A 12,305-nucleotide genomic window follows, 5' to 3' on the forward strand; every position below is an offset into this window, starting at 1 on the left:
GAGGGCGAGGGAAGGGTTAAATGCTTCATTACACAATGAGTAGGAAGAGGATAAGACTCTTCTGAGCTGCAGTGCTGCCCACAAAGAGTTGGCAGGAAGTGGGATGGGTTAGCTGATGGCTATGTGCTGGGGAGGAAGTTCTGTTCAGTAGCTAAGTGCAACGCCCACTCTCCTGCCATGACTAGCCTTTCCAAAAGGACTTTCTATGCAACAACTGCACTAAGGGGAAGAAGGAGCTTAGATACTGCAGTGTCTCCCTGTGCGCTACTGCATGGAGAAAATTAGCTCCTGCAAAGTTCCAGTTCCTTCCTCACAATTTCTGTTTTTGGTGAAACCAGAATGGATTGGTTGAATTTTCCTGATCATCTCTGGCCTCCATCATTGGGTCAGAAGATAAAGATCTAGTCACAGCCAGAATCAAAGAAAGCAATAACAACCTGCAGAGGTCTCGATCTTCCTGTACTCCCATCCAAACCAAAAAGAAAAGCTTGGAGTTGTGCTTTTATTTTGGAATACTTGCATTATTGAGGAATACTTGCATTATTGACATAGTGTGGGGGAGGGGCACAATCATTCTGAAAACTGCCCAATCGCGTTAATTGGACTTTTGTTACAGCTGATACAAATCCTGCAATAAATCTGCAGTGTGTCTACTTCCTGCTTTCATGGAAGACAAACTGTTAACATCCTATGTTTACAGATTAGCTGCTCTACCATGGCAGCAGAGATTCCTGAGCTGACAGAGCCGAGAGATCAAATTACAACTTGTAATTAGTCACAGATGAAGGGGAATTGGGCAGGCTAACCTCTCTAAATACATACAGAGTGCATTTCTCTCCGTTTTCCTTCTGTCCTGTGCAAGAGTTCAGGTTCACTATAGACGATAGACACTGGCGTACAAGAACAGCAGACACATATTTCACTTTACAGGAGGTGGAGGAATATGGAAGAGTTTTTGTATAAGTTGTAGAGATAGTTCTCTGACATGTCTAGATTGCAGAGTTACATCTCATGTCAAGATATCGCCTCCCAGGAAGTGGTATGATCCATCTCATAACTATCAGATATACAGTATTGCCTATCAGGAAGTGGTATGATCCATCTCATGACAATCAGATATACAGTATTGCCTATCAGGAAGTGGTATGATCCATCTCATGACAATCAGAGATATCGCCTGTCAGAAAGTGGTATGATCCAATCATCAACAGCCCATGGCGAATACAAAACGACTTTCAGTCAGTGTAATGTAAAGCCAAACTTCAGCCAAAACCAGTTTTTAGAAAGGTCGGTTCTACCGTCTTTCCCCTAAAATAAGACCTACCCCGAAAGTAAGGCCTCCCTTATATTTCAAGCATGCTTGAAATATAAGACCTACTCCGAAAATAAGGCCTAGCTGGGGGGGCGCTGTGTGTATGGGGAGGTGTGTGGGCCCTTACCGCACCTCCCTTGTGGCTGCGTCCCCCTCCATTCCAAGTAATTTCCCCGGTGGTGGCAGCGGCGACATGGTATTCAAGCTATGAGGGCGCCCTTTGACCCTCACGCTGCACGCAGTACGCTTTGACGGCTTGGCGCTGATGCTCCGCTCAAGTAATAATCAATATGCCCCTGGGACGCATCAGCCAGGCGCACGATTATGATAGGAAGGGAGCACCAGCGCAAAGCCGGCAAAGTGTACTGCGTGCAGCGTGAGGGTCAAAGGGCGCCCTCGTAGCTTGAATACCATGTATCGCTGCCGCCACCACCGGAGGAATTACTAGGAACGGAGGGGGACGCAGCCTCAAGGGAGGTGCGGTAAGAGCCCACACACCTCCCCATACACAAAGCGTCTAGCCCCTCCCCCCCCCAAAAAAAAGCCATAGCACATATTTCCTAGTCAAAAAGAATATAAGACAGTGTCTTATATTCGGGGAAAGACGGTAGTTCTGTCACTGCTGATATTAAGAATTCGCCACACAGGCTGTATAATATAGTACTACCCAGAAAATATGGAGTAAAGGGAACCTGAACTGAGTAAAATTATTTGAAAATGAACACAAAATGTACCTGCAAATGAATATTGCATACTTACCTCGCCATCGGTTTTTCTTACAACGATTCCTTTCATTTCTGACAAGATTTTGTCAGAACTAAAATATATCAGTTGCTGTCAGTTATAACTGAAAGGACAGCTGATGTGCAAGGTAATGTCCATGTTTCCCTATGGCTCAAGTGGGCGATATTACAGTTTAACAGTGCGCTGACCAGGAAGCTGTTATGGGGTAACGGCCATTTTGGAAATGGAGGATGGAGAATTCCATTGATCACAGTGGAAAATCAGGACACAGGAGAGGAGATTGATAAGTAGATTACACGGGAGTCAAGTATGACCTGTGTATGGTTATTTTGGCTTTTAAATTTTCAGTTCAGGTTTGCTTTATTAGGGCCCATTCACACTTGCTGATCACAAAACGCTAGCATTTTGCTCTGGCGTTTTTTGGCGATGCCAAAAAACAAAACAAAAAAACAAAACAAAAAAAAAACAAAAAAAAAAAAACACCATTCACACATGGCTATTTTTTTAGCGATCGCGTTTTGCGCTTCTATAGCACTAAAACGTGGTCGCCGGGAAATCGCCTGAAAAAGGCGTTTTTGGGCGATTTGCGGAGATTACCGATTGCCCAAGTAAGAACAGCCCCATAGGGTTTCATTGCACTAGCGTTTTTAAAAAGCACTAGCGTTTGAGCGTTTTGCCAAAATCGCGGCAAAACGCTCAAGTGTGAATGGGCCCTTAAGGTTTATTGACACTACACAAGGCATGCAAGAATGCTATTTCATACTGCATTTCCTGACGCACGGCATGCGCAGCAGGGCACGTTATAGCATGGGTGTCACAACACAATACCACCCAACAGGAAACTGTGTGCGCCGTACCATAAAATGTTCTCCGAAGTGTTACTTCACAGGAAGCACAAATGTACTGTGAACGGTAAAAGAACTTCAAACATACAAAAGCCCATACACCATACAATCTTGATTGTACAATCTTATTGCATCTATTTAGTAAGAGGGACAAAAAGTAAATAGTTGAGTGGACTTGTGCTCCGTAAACAACGTAACAGGCTCTTCTCCAAATCCTACTAAAGACAAAACACAAACACATAGCTGGGCAAGTGCTGACATGTTCAGCACTGCCCTGCAGTTTTCATTGCTCCTCCCACCCAGTCCCAAATGACAGAGTGCAAGCAAAGCCCTGCAGAGGTTCTGACCGAGCTGTATGATGAAGGGAAAATTCCTGGCTGCAGACCGCTAGTTGCAATTATAAACGATTCTTTGAGCCAGTAAAAACAGCGTCTCTGTACCTGGCTTAAAGCAAACATGAACTGAAAACAGAAAGTCAAAATAAAACATACACAGGTCATACATGCCTCCCATGTAGTCTACTCATCAATCTCTCCGCTCCTGCGTCCTGTTTGTCCACTGTGATGAATGGAATTGTCCGTCCTTTTTGAAAATGGACATTACCCCATAACAGCTTCCAGGTCAGCTGACAGTTAAATATCCCCCACTTGAGCCATAGGGACATTACCTTGCTCATCAGTTGTCCTTTAAGTTGTAACTGACAACAATTGATATATAACTGACAGCAACTAATATATATCAGTTCTGACAAAATCTTGGCAGAACTGGAAGGAATTGTTGTAAGAAGAAAAAAATGGTGAGCTTCTGAGAGGAACCGACGGCGAGGTGAGTATGCCACATTCATTTGCAGGTACATGATGCATTTCTTTTAAATCATTACACTCGGTTCAGGTTCCCTTTAACGACATATTAACCCCTCACCCTCCACTACAACTGTAAACTCCTAACACAGACGAACCACTCATCTCAGAGTTGAATATAGGATTCGCACAACGCTGTATCTGTTTATGAGAAAACACAGCTCGGACATCGCACACATGAATTACACATCTCCTCTGAGGGTCCGGATTCCTGTTGAGCTGTGTATTGAGCCGCACGATAGATTGCGGCGCGTCCCCGCACTCGGCCGGATCGATTCCCACTCGTCCCCGCGGGCAGTTCTTTATCTTCTCTTCGTTTCTGACCATTGTCCTGCCCGCGATATCGAAGCAGGGAATCGATCTGCGCGGGTATCGGACAGGTCAGAAATTATCGGCGCTGCCATCAGTGCTCGATTACACGGCTTCAAAACGAACCGTGTATCCCCAGCATCACAGCGTAATTACTGAATCGACTCTGACCGTTATCTGCAGGGGGGCGGAGTCCAGACCCTCACCCGTACAATTGCTGATAAGAAACCACTCATTTTCCAGAGTAAATTAAGATAAAAATCTTTGGAAAACAAACAGTTGACGATCGATCATCAGACAATCGTTACAAAATAGTTTGTGAAAGACCTCCATAGATAAGGATGAAAGGTATTTGTCTTTCAGTGTCTCAAATCCATCCCAGCGGATCTGGTCTGCAGACAACTGTCCATTAAACAAGGTGTGTAATGCTGGGCATACACGGAGCGTTTTGTCCTTATCAATCGAGCCGCTGATGGCTCGATTGATAATTTCCGACAGGTCTGATGACCCGCCGGATAGATCCCCCGCTCGATTCCCCGCGGGCGGACAATAGCGGGGAATCGAGCGGAAGATAAGGAGCGCCCGCGGGGACCGATAGAGGCGCCGCCAGGGACGATTGGGGATGCGCCGGGATTGAGCCAGCGTCTCGATCCGGCGCATAATCGAGGCCGTGCCTGCCCAGCATTAGATATCAACAGATGTTTCTTATGCTGGGTACACATGGTAAGATTTTCCGTGCAATTTTGCGACTTGATAGTTTTTCCCCGCACGATTCTGCGCTTGGTTCTCTTATCTTCATTCGTTTTTCTTATCTTTTTCCATTCAGCGATATGAAAAATCAAGTGTGCAAACGATCGGGAGCAATATCGGACGTGACGGATTTTATCTATCGGATCCATCTATCGCATGGAAAATCGTACCGTGCATATAAGGCATCAAATGCCTACTCCAGCGCGGAAAGAAGACAGCGGGGACCAGGGGACTCGCGCCGGCCAGAACAGGTAATGCATACCCGCTGCATTGCGTCGGTCGTCGGGCATTCGAACGCCGCTATCGACTCACTCCTGACCCGCCGGCGATCGAGAAAAATCTCCGAGAAAATTCTTCCGGACGGATCTACGGGAATAATCCATTTCGGACGGAAATCGATCGTGCTCTCAGTGGTGGCCGCGACGATTTCACAGCCGATTCGATCACTGTATATCAGCGGGAAAATCATTAGGTGTATGGGCCCCTTAAATTGATTACTCGTTTTCCAAAGATTTCCATCTCACATGTGTAACCGGCTTAAAGGGCCATACACACACTAGATTAAAGTAGCAAGACACAAATAAGTGACACTGCACAAACGACATTACCATGACACAAAACAAACAAGTCTAAAATGACGTCCACACACACAAACACGGTATTCTATTGTCATTTAAGTACTGAGTGGGAAGGCAACATGTCACTTGACACACGTTCACGCTCTTGGACACTGTCGTTTGAACGACATTGTACACACCCAGCTAATAGCACTATCCGCCAGTTGAATTAGGCAGAATACCCGATTGCTCATTAATGGTTTACGTTGTTTGGCTACATTACTTACAACTGTCGTCCAAAACGACCATAGCTGTTGTTCGCCAGACGTTTTGAATGACTTTAATCTGGTGTGTGTAGAAGGCTCAACTGATGGTGTAATGGTTAAGGGCTCTGCCTCTGACACAGGAGACCAGGGTTCGAATCTCGGCTCTGCCTGTTCAGTAAGCCAGCACTAATTCAGTAGGAGACCTTTGGCAAGTCTCCCTTACACTGCTACTGCCAATAGAGCGCGCCCTAGTGGCTGCTGCTCTGCTCTGGCGCTTTGAGTCCGTAAGGAGAAAAGCGCAATATAAATGTTATTTGTCTTGTCTATTTGTCTAAAGACAGCAGCATGGACTTGAAAAAACTAAAAGCGGTATCTAAAGTGTACCTGTCATTTTAGGGCCCTTTTACACTTGCTGCGTTGCATCGCAGTGCTCTCTCCTAACGCAGCTTGTCGCTGTGGTCATTGCAACGGAAGTGCTCCCGGTAACACAGAAGCAGCAGTGCATTACGCTGCAACTTCCGCAGTGATCCTGGATGTTTACTAGAAGCTCCACGGTAATTTTTTTTTCTTCTATTTTGGCCATGGTGCGACTTTTCGACTGAGGTGTGATTGCTCCAAAATGCACAGAGTGTAAAAGGACCCCAAAGTCTTATATTGTGGTCCAAACGGATTATGAGACCGGCGACTCATTTGGTTAATACGCTGTATAAAGTGCAGGAGAACTGAGAATTCCGAGGAGTTCTATCACCCCACCCCTGGTACGCAGCCAACACCCTAAGAGGCCAATTCACAGTGGGTATGGGGGGGGGGGGGGGGGGAGGGAAGGGCAACCCTAAGTTGTCACCTGAATCTAAGGGTACGTACAGACATACGATAACGATCGTTCGTTCTGAACGACGAACGATGTTATAGGAGGTATCAGCTGATGATCGTTTGAAGAAAGGCTACTTTGAACATTGTTCGTGTACGAACGATCTTGGAACGAGCGTTGCGTGCGCAACATGGTGTATAAACTGATTTCAAACACAAGTGTCAAAAAGAACTGTTTGAGCATGTGCAAAGCTTTGAGAACAAACGATCAACGACCGATCGTTGTACAGACATTACTTTTTGAACGATGGTCGTTGGAAAAGATCTGGCAGAATGGATCGTTCTTTACCAACGACATATCTCGTTGGTCGGTCGTTTTAATGATCGTCCGTGCACTTTTTACGAACGATCGTCGGGCAATGCCGTCGGTAACGATCGTTTTAAACGACTATAGACGCATGTCTGTACGCACCCTAAATCATTCTGAGTTGATGCAGGGTTATGCAAATTTTGCATGCAAATGTATACAGCTTGAAAATGGACCAATCAAATTCCACCTTGTCCATTTTCAGGCTTCATTCACAGTGGGACATTGTGGAGCTGCGTTATATATCTTATAAGGCAGCTTACTGCACTGCAATACTAACCCTATGGGGCGTTCACAGTGCGATGTTAGCCTCGCATTGTAACGTGTAGTGTTATGGTAATGCACAGCTGCAGTGCGTGACCTCTAAACACACACATTACCAGGTACAGGGAAGCATACTTTTCATTGCCTGTATGCTTTACTGTAGCGACTGTATGCAACGGTAACGCAGCATTAATGTGTGTTACCACCTTTTTTGAAACTGATTTCCTGGTTTTTTTTTAGATTTAAATCGATCCGGAATGCCAGATATTTCTCTTCAATCTCTACTAAAGATTGTATGGTGTGTGTTGGATTGTTAATGTATTAACCTCCTGAGCGGTCTGGACGAGCGCAGCTCGTCCATCACCGCCGGAGGCTGCCGCTCAGGCCCTGCTGGTTCGATTTTTATCAAATAAAGTGCAGCACACGCAGCCGGCACTTTGCCAGCCGCGTGTGCTGCCTGATCGCCGCCGCTCTGCGGCGATTCGCCGCGAGCAGCGGCGAAAGAGGGCCCCCCTAGCCGCCTGAGCCCTGCGCAGCCGGAACAAAAAGTTCCGGCCAGCGCTAAGGGCTGGATCGGAGGCGGCTGACGTCAGGACGTCGGCTGACGTCGATGACGTCACTCCGCTCGTCGCTATGGCGACGAAATAAGCAAAACAAGGAAGGCCGCTCATTGCGGCCTTCCTTGTTTATTCTGGGCGCCGGAGGCGATCGGAAGATCGCCTCCGGAGCGCCCTCTAGTGGGCTTTCATGCAGCCAACTTTCAGTTGGCTGCATGAAATAGTTTTTTTTTTATTTAAAAAAAACCCTCCCGCAGCCTCCCTGGCGATTTAATCAGAAAGCCAGGGTGGTTAATATACATACACTAGCAATTTTCTCTGAGTTTCCAATCATTTTTATCATAATTGAAGAAAAATTGAACATAGGTGTGTGGTACATTGGTCATATTTATTGAAATGTTACAATTAGTCAGAAAAATTGATTGCAATTCTTAAATTGAACAGATATTTAAAAAAAAAATTGTATGGTGTGTGGCCACCTTTACACTCAGCACTTGTACGGAGAGGCTTATAAAAGGGTATGTAACCTGAAACAGCGGGCTGTAGCTGCTACACCGCATTTTATGGATCTTCACAATAGAGCGGATTTATACTTGGATGTGGTGCAGACCATTATCTTCCAACAAGATGGATCTTCACCCTGTTGGTTTGCCGAGGTGCAGCCACAGAGGATTGCCGAGGTGCAGCCACAGAGGATTGCCAAGGTGCAGCCACAGAGGATTGCCAAGGTGCAGCCACAGAGGATTGCCAAGGTGCAGCCACAGAGGATTGCCAAGGTGCAGCCACAGAGGATTGCCAAGGTGCAGCCACAGAGGATTGCCAAGGTGCTGTTCTAGCTCTCTTGAATCACGTGACTTTACAGAACCACTATCGCGAAAATCAAAATTTAAAATGCATGTAAACGCATACAAATAAGAAATGTTTCTTGCAGATTAAAAATGAGCCGTAAATTACTTTTCTCCTATGTTGCTGTCACTTATAGTAGGGAATATAAATCTGACAGAACCCACAGGTTTTTGGACTAGCCCATCTCCTCATTGGGGATTGGTTTTATTTAGTTTCAAAAGCACTTAGCGAATGGCAGTTGCTCTGTCCAACTACCGTCAAAAAAATTGTGAAGCAAGTAGGGAGGCTGGTCAGCATCATTGTATAATTCCTTTCCAGGAAATGTCTTTATAAACAATAAAAGACTCGCTGAGAATCCCCCATGAAGAAATGGACTAGTTCAAAACCTGTCGGTTCTGTTAGATTTCTACTACCCATTGTAAGTGACAGCAACATAGGAGAAAAGTAATTTATGGCTCATTTTACTCTGGAAGAAACATATTTCTTATTTGTATGCGTTTACATGTATTTTACATTTTTACGATTTTCACGATAGTCAGGGCCAGTCTTAGGTTTCACACCGCCCTGAGCGAAACCTGATTTTTGACACACACACACACACACACACACACACACACACACACACACACACACACACACTTCCCCTTTACTCCTGAGATATCTCCTAGGACAGTGGTTCCCAAACTTTTTGACGTTGTGACACATCACGCCAAATGCTCATATCTCTGACACGTCACATACGTATAATAGAAAAATACTATTAATAACCACGAATGGATGGAAAGAGTGCATTATCCTGAATACACTTAAAAATGAAGGCTAGAACCTTTCAGGAATGTTAATAAAAACAATCAGTGGGACAGTTAGCCGCCTTCTCCCCCATTTAGAATGATAGCACAGCGCTGACAATTTGCGCCACGCGTTATAGCCGCAGTGTGCCCCCCCCAAAAAAAAAACGCCCTCAGACAGTATAGGTAGGTAGCCAGGTATAGGTGTCCCCTGTATAGGATCTCATGTGTAGGTGCCCTCAATATAGGTTGCCAAGCATAGGAAGTCAGTTGAAGGTCTCCATCCCCCCCCCCCCCCCCATAGGTAGCCAGGTGTAGGTGCTCTCAGTGTAGGTAACCAGCTATAGGCGCCCCCTTGGAAGGTGGCGCCCTGAGTGACCGCTCCGGTCAAAGGCCGGCTATGACGATAGTGGTCCTATAACGTCGCAGTACAACGTAATGTCCCACTGTGAATGAGGCCTCATGCTGCATATATTTGCAAATATAGACAATTTGCATAATCCTGCATCAACTTGAAATTATTTGAATCTCATTGACCATCCCCAATCGACAGTCACTTCAGTTGATAGAAATCTAGTGTGTGTGGGTAGCTGAAATTTGCATTCCATCCCCATTGCATAATGCAAATACATGAATTTTCAGCTGAACAGAATGCTCCACTCAACATTAAGCTATTTGCTGTATGAGTGTGGAGGGGTGGATGAGAATCTCAAGATGATCAATAGTTTTAAACAAGGAAAATCTTAAAGGACACTTGAAGTGAGAGGGATATGGATGCTGCCATATTTATTACCTGTTAAACAATACTAGTTACTTGGCAGCCCTGCTAATCTGTTTGGTTGCAGTAGTGTCCGAATCACACCAGAAACAAGCAGCAGCTAATCTTGCCAGATCTGACAATAATGTCAGAAATCTCATATGCTGCATGCTTGTTCAGGGGTTATGGCTGAAAGTATTAGCGGCAGACGATTAGCAGGTTAGCCAGGCAACTGGTATTGCTTAAAAAGAAATAAACATGGCAGCCACCATACCCCCCTCGCTTCAGGGAAGCTGAACTGGAATGTAGAGGCTGCCATATTTATTTCATGTTAAACAATACCAGTTGCCGGACTATCCTGCTGATGTTTCTGGGTGCAGTAGTGTCTGAATCCCACACCTGAAACAAGCATGCAGCTAATCCAGCCTTGCAGCGCTGGGTTTCGGGATCCAATCCCAGCCAGGGCACTATCTGCAAGGAGTTTGTATGCTCTCCCCATGTCTGCATGGGTTTCCTACAGGCACTCCAGTTTCCTTTCACATCCAAAAAACATACAGATAAGTTAATTGGCTTGCCGCTAAATTGGCCCTAGACTACGATACACACACACACACACACACACTACACGATACATACATAAACATATGACTATGGTAGGGATTAGATTGTGAGCTCCGAGGGAAAGTTAAGTGACAATATAGTCTGTACAGCTCTGCGGAAGATGTGAGCGCTATATAAATACCAGCTAAAACTAAATGAACCCCAAGAAAGAATTCTGGTTCATCCTCTCCTAATTCCACTCCCCAACAGACACAAAATAAACAGCAGAGCGGATGGCTATCCTCATAATGCAGAAAAGCAGCGTACGCTACACAGTCTGTCCTGCGCTCAGTGACACTTGGGGGTCAGGGGGACATCTGTGGAATGCTTTTGGTGACAATTGAGGGTAGGGGGGGAATGCTTTCTGTGACAATTGAGGGAGGGGGGGGGGGGGGGGACATCTGTGGAATGCACAGGAGGTAATTCAACTTTCCCAAGCAGAATCCCAGCCCAGCAGAGAGAGGCCAGCTGCCTCCAGCCCTAATGCATCCCATGTGCCATTCACTACACAGAGATAATTGTATTACTGCAGCCCTGCACTGCTGAGCCCTAGCAGGGGAGGAGGAGGGCTGATACCCCCTCACTGCTCACCAATAGGGTCCGATGCTCCATGCAATGCTATCTGATTGCAGCAATGCTAATCATAGTAAGAGCTGCTGCAACAGGCAAGGCAGGAGTGCAACGCTCTCAGTTGTATGACATAATAATACAATCACTGCAGAGTAATAATAGCAGGAGCCCAGCGCCCTCCCTGGTGCCCCAGGTATTCCCCCCTTCCCTGTGCTGACATTACCTGTCCCAGGGGGTGCAGGAGCCCAGGTGCCCAATCAAAGCTGCTCCAGCTCTGCCTGCTGCCTCTACAACTCTGCTGTAACACACATAGCTCCCCCCTCCCCTCCCTGCAGAATGGGAGAGGCGGGCCCTGCGCGGAGCATCATGGGAGATGTAGTCTTTGCCAGCATAAGTGATGGGAGTCAGGCTCTTTTCAATGAATCGATTCATTCGATTCAATCCTTTAAAATGAACCGGATCATGAACCGAATCATTTGATTCATTTCACTGGGAAGTGTGTGGCTAGCAGTAACTGGTTGCTAGTCACTCCCCTCCCCTGCTAATTGGCCCATACATCTATTATTCCTCCTCCTGGCTCCTTCTCCTTCAGCTGTGTGTTGTGGGGCCTTTTCCACTAGCTGTGTTTTTGCCAAAAACGCATGCGTTTGCTGATTTTTAGGGCCGGTTCACATCACAAATGCGGATGGCCATGCGTGCGGACCACAATGCGTACGAACGCACGCCATCCGCGTTTGTGTGCGTTGCGTGGCTGATCCCATCACTGAAAAGTGAATGGGACAGCCGTGCGTTTTTACAAAAAATGCATCCAGCATGCGTTCCCGGACCGCACAGGTCTGGAACGCATGCAGTGTGAACATCAGACATTGCACTCTATGCACTGTCTGATGTCCTGCGTGTCGGCCTCCTGCACGCGTTTCCAAAACGCGGCTGGAAACGCGTGCAGTCTGAACGGGCCCTAAAGTGAACCTTAAAAGTGAAAAAAAAAAAAAACGAGTTCTACTCACCTGGGGCTTTCCTCAGGGAACGCAAGTGATTCTTCGCGTTCCCAGCAACAATAGCTCCCTCTATGTTGCTATAGCATCATAGAGAGCTGCTACAGC

General features: G+C 46.3%; 1 protein-coding gene across 1 annotated transcript in view; it reads right to left on the bottom strand.

Annotated features, from left to right (window-relative positions):
- The window catches only part of CAPN5 (calpain 5), a 122,698-nt gene extending 111,195 nt beyond the window's left edge, over positions 1-11,503 (bottom strand). Inside the window, exon 1 of the mRNA XM_068266669.1 lies at positions 11,426-11,503. The gene's annotated coding sequence lies outside the window, so the exon portion shown is untranslated. The remainder of the gene's footprint in view (positions 1-11,425) is intronic.
- Positions 11,504-12,305: the final 802 nt, after the last annotated feature.

The sequence above is a fragment of the Hyperolius riggenbachi genome, chromosome 2, assembly GCF_040937935.1.
Source record: "Hyperolius riggenbachi isolate aHypRig1 chromosome 2, aHypRig1.pri, whole genome shotgun sequence".
Classification (NCBI taxonomy): Eukaryota; Metazoa; Chordata; class Amphibia; order Anura; family Hyperoliidae; genus Hyperolius; species Hyperolius riggenbachi.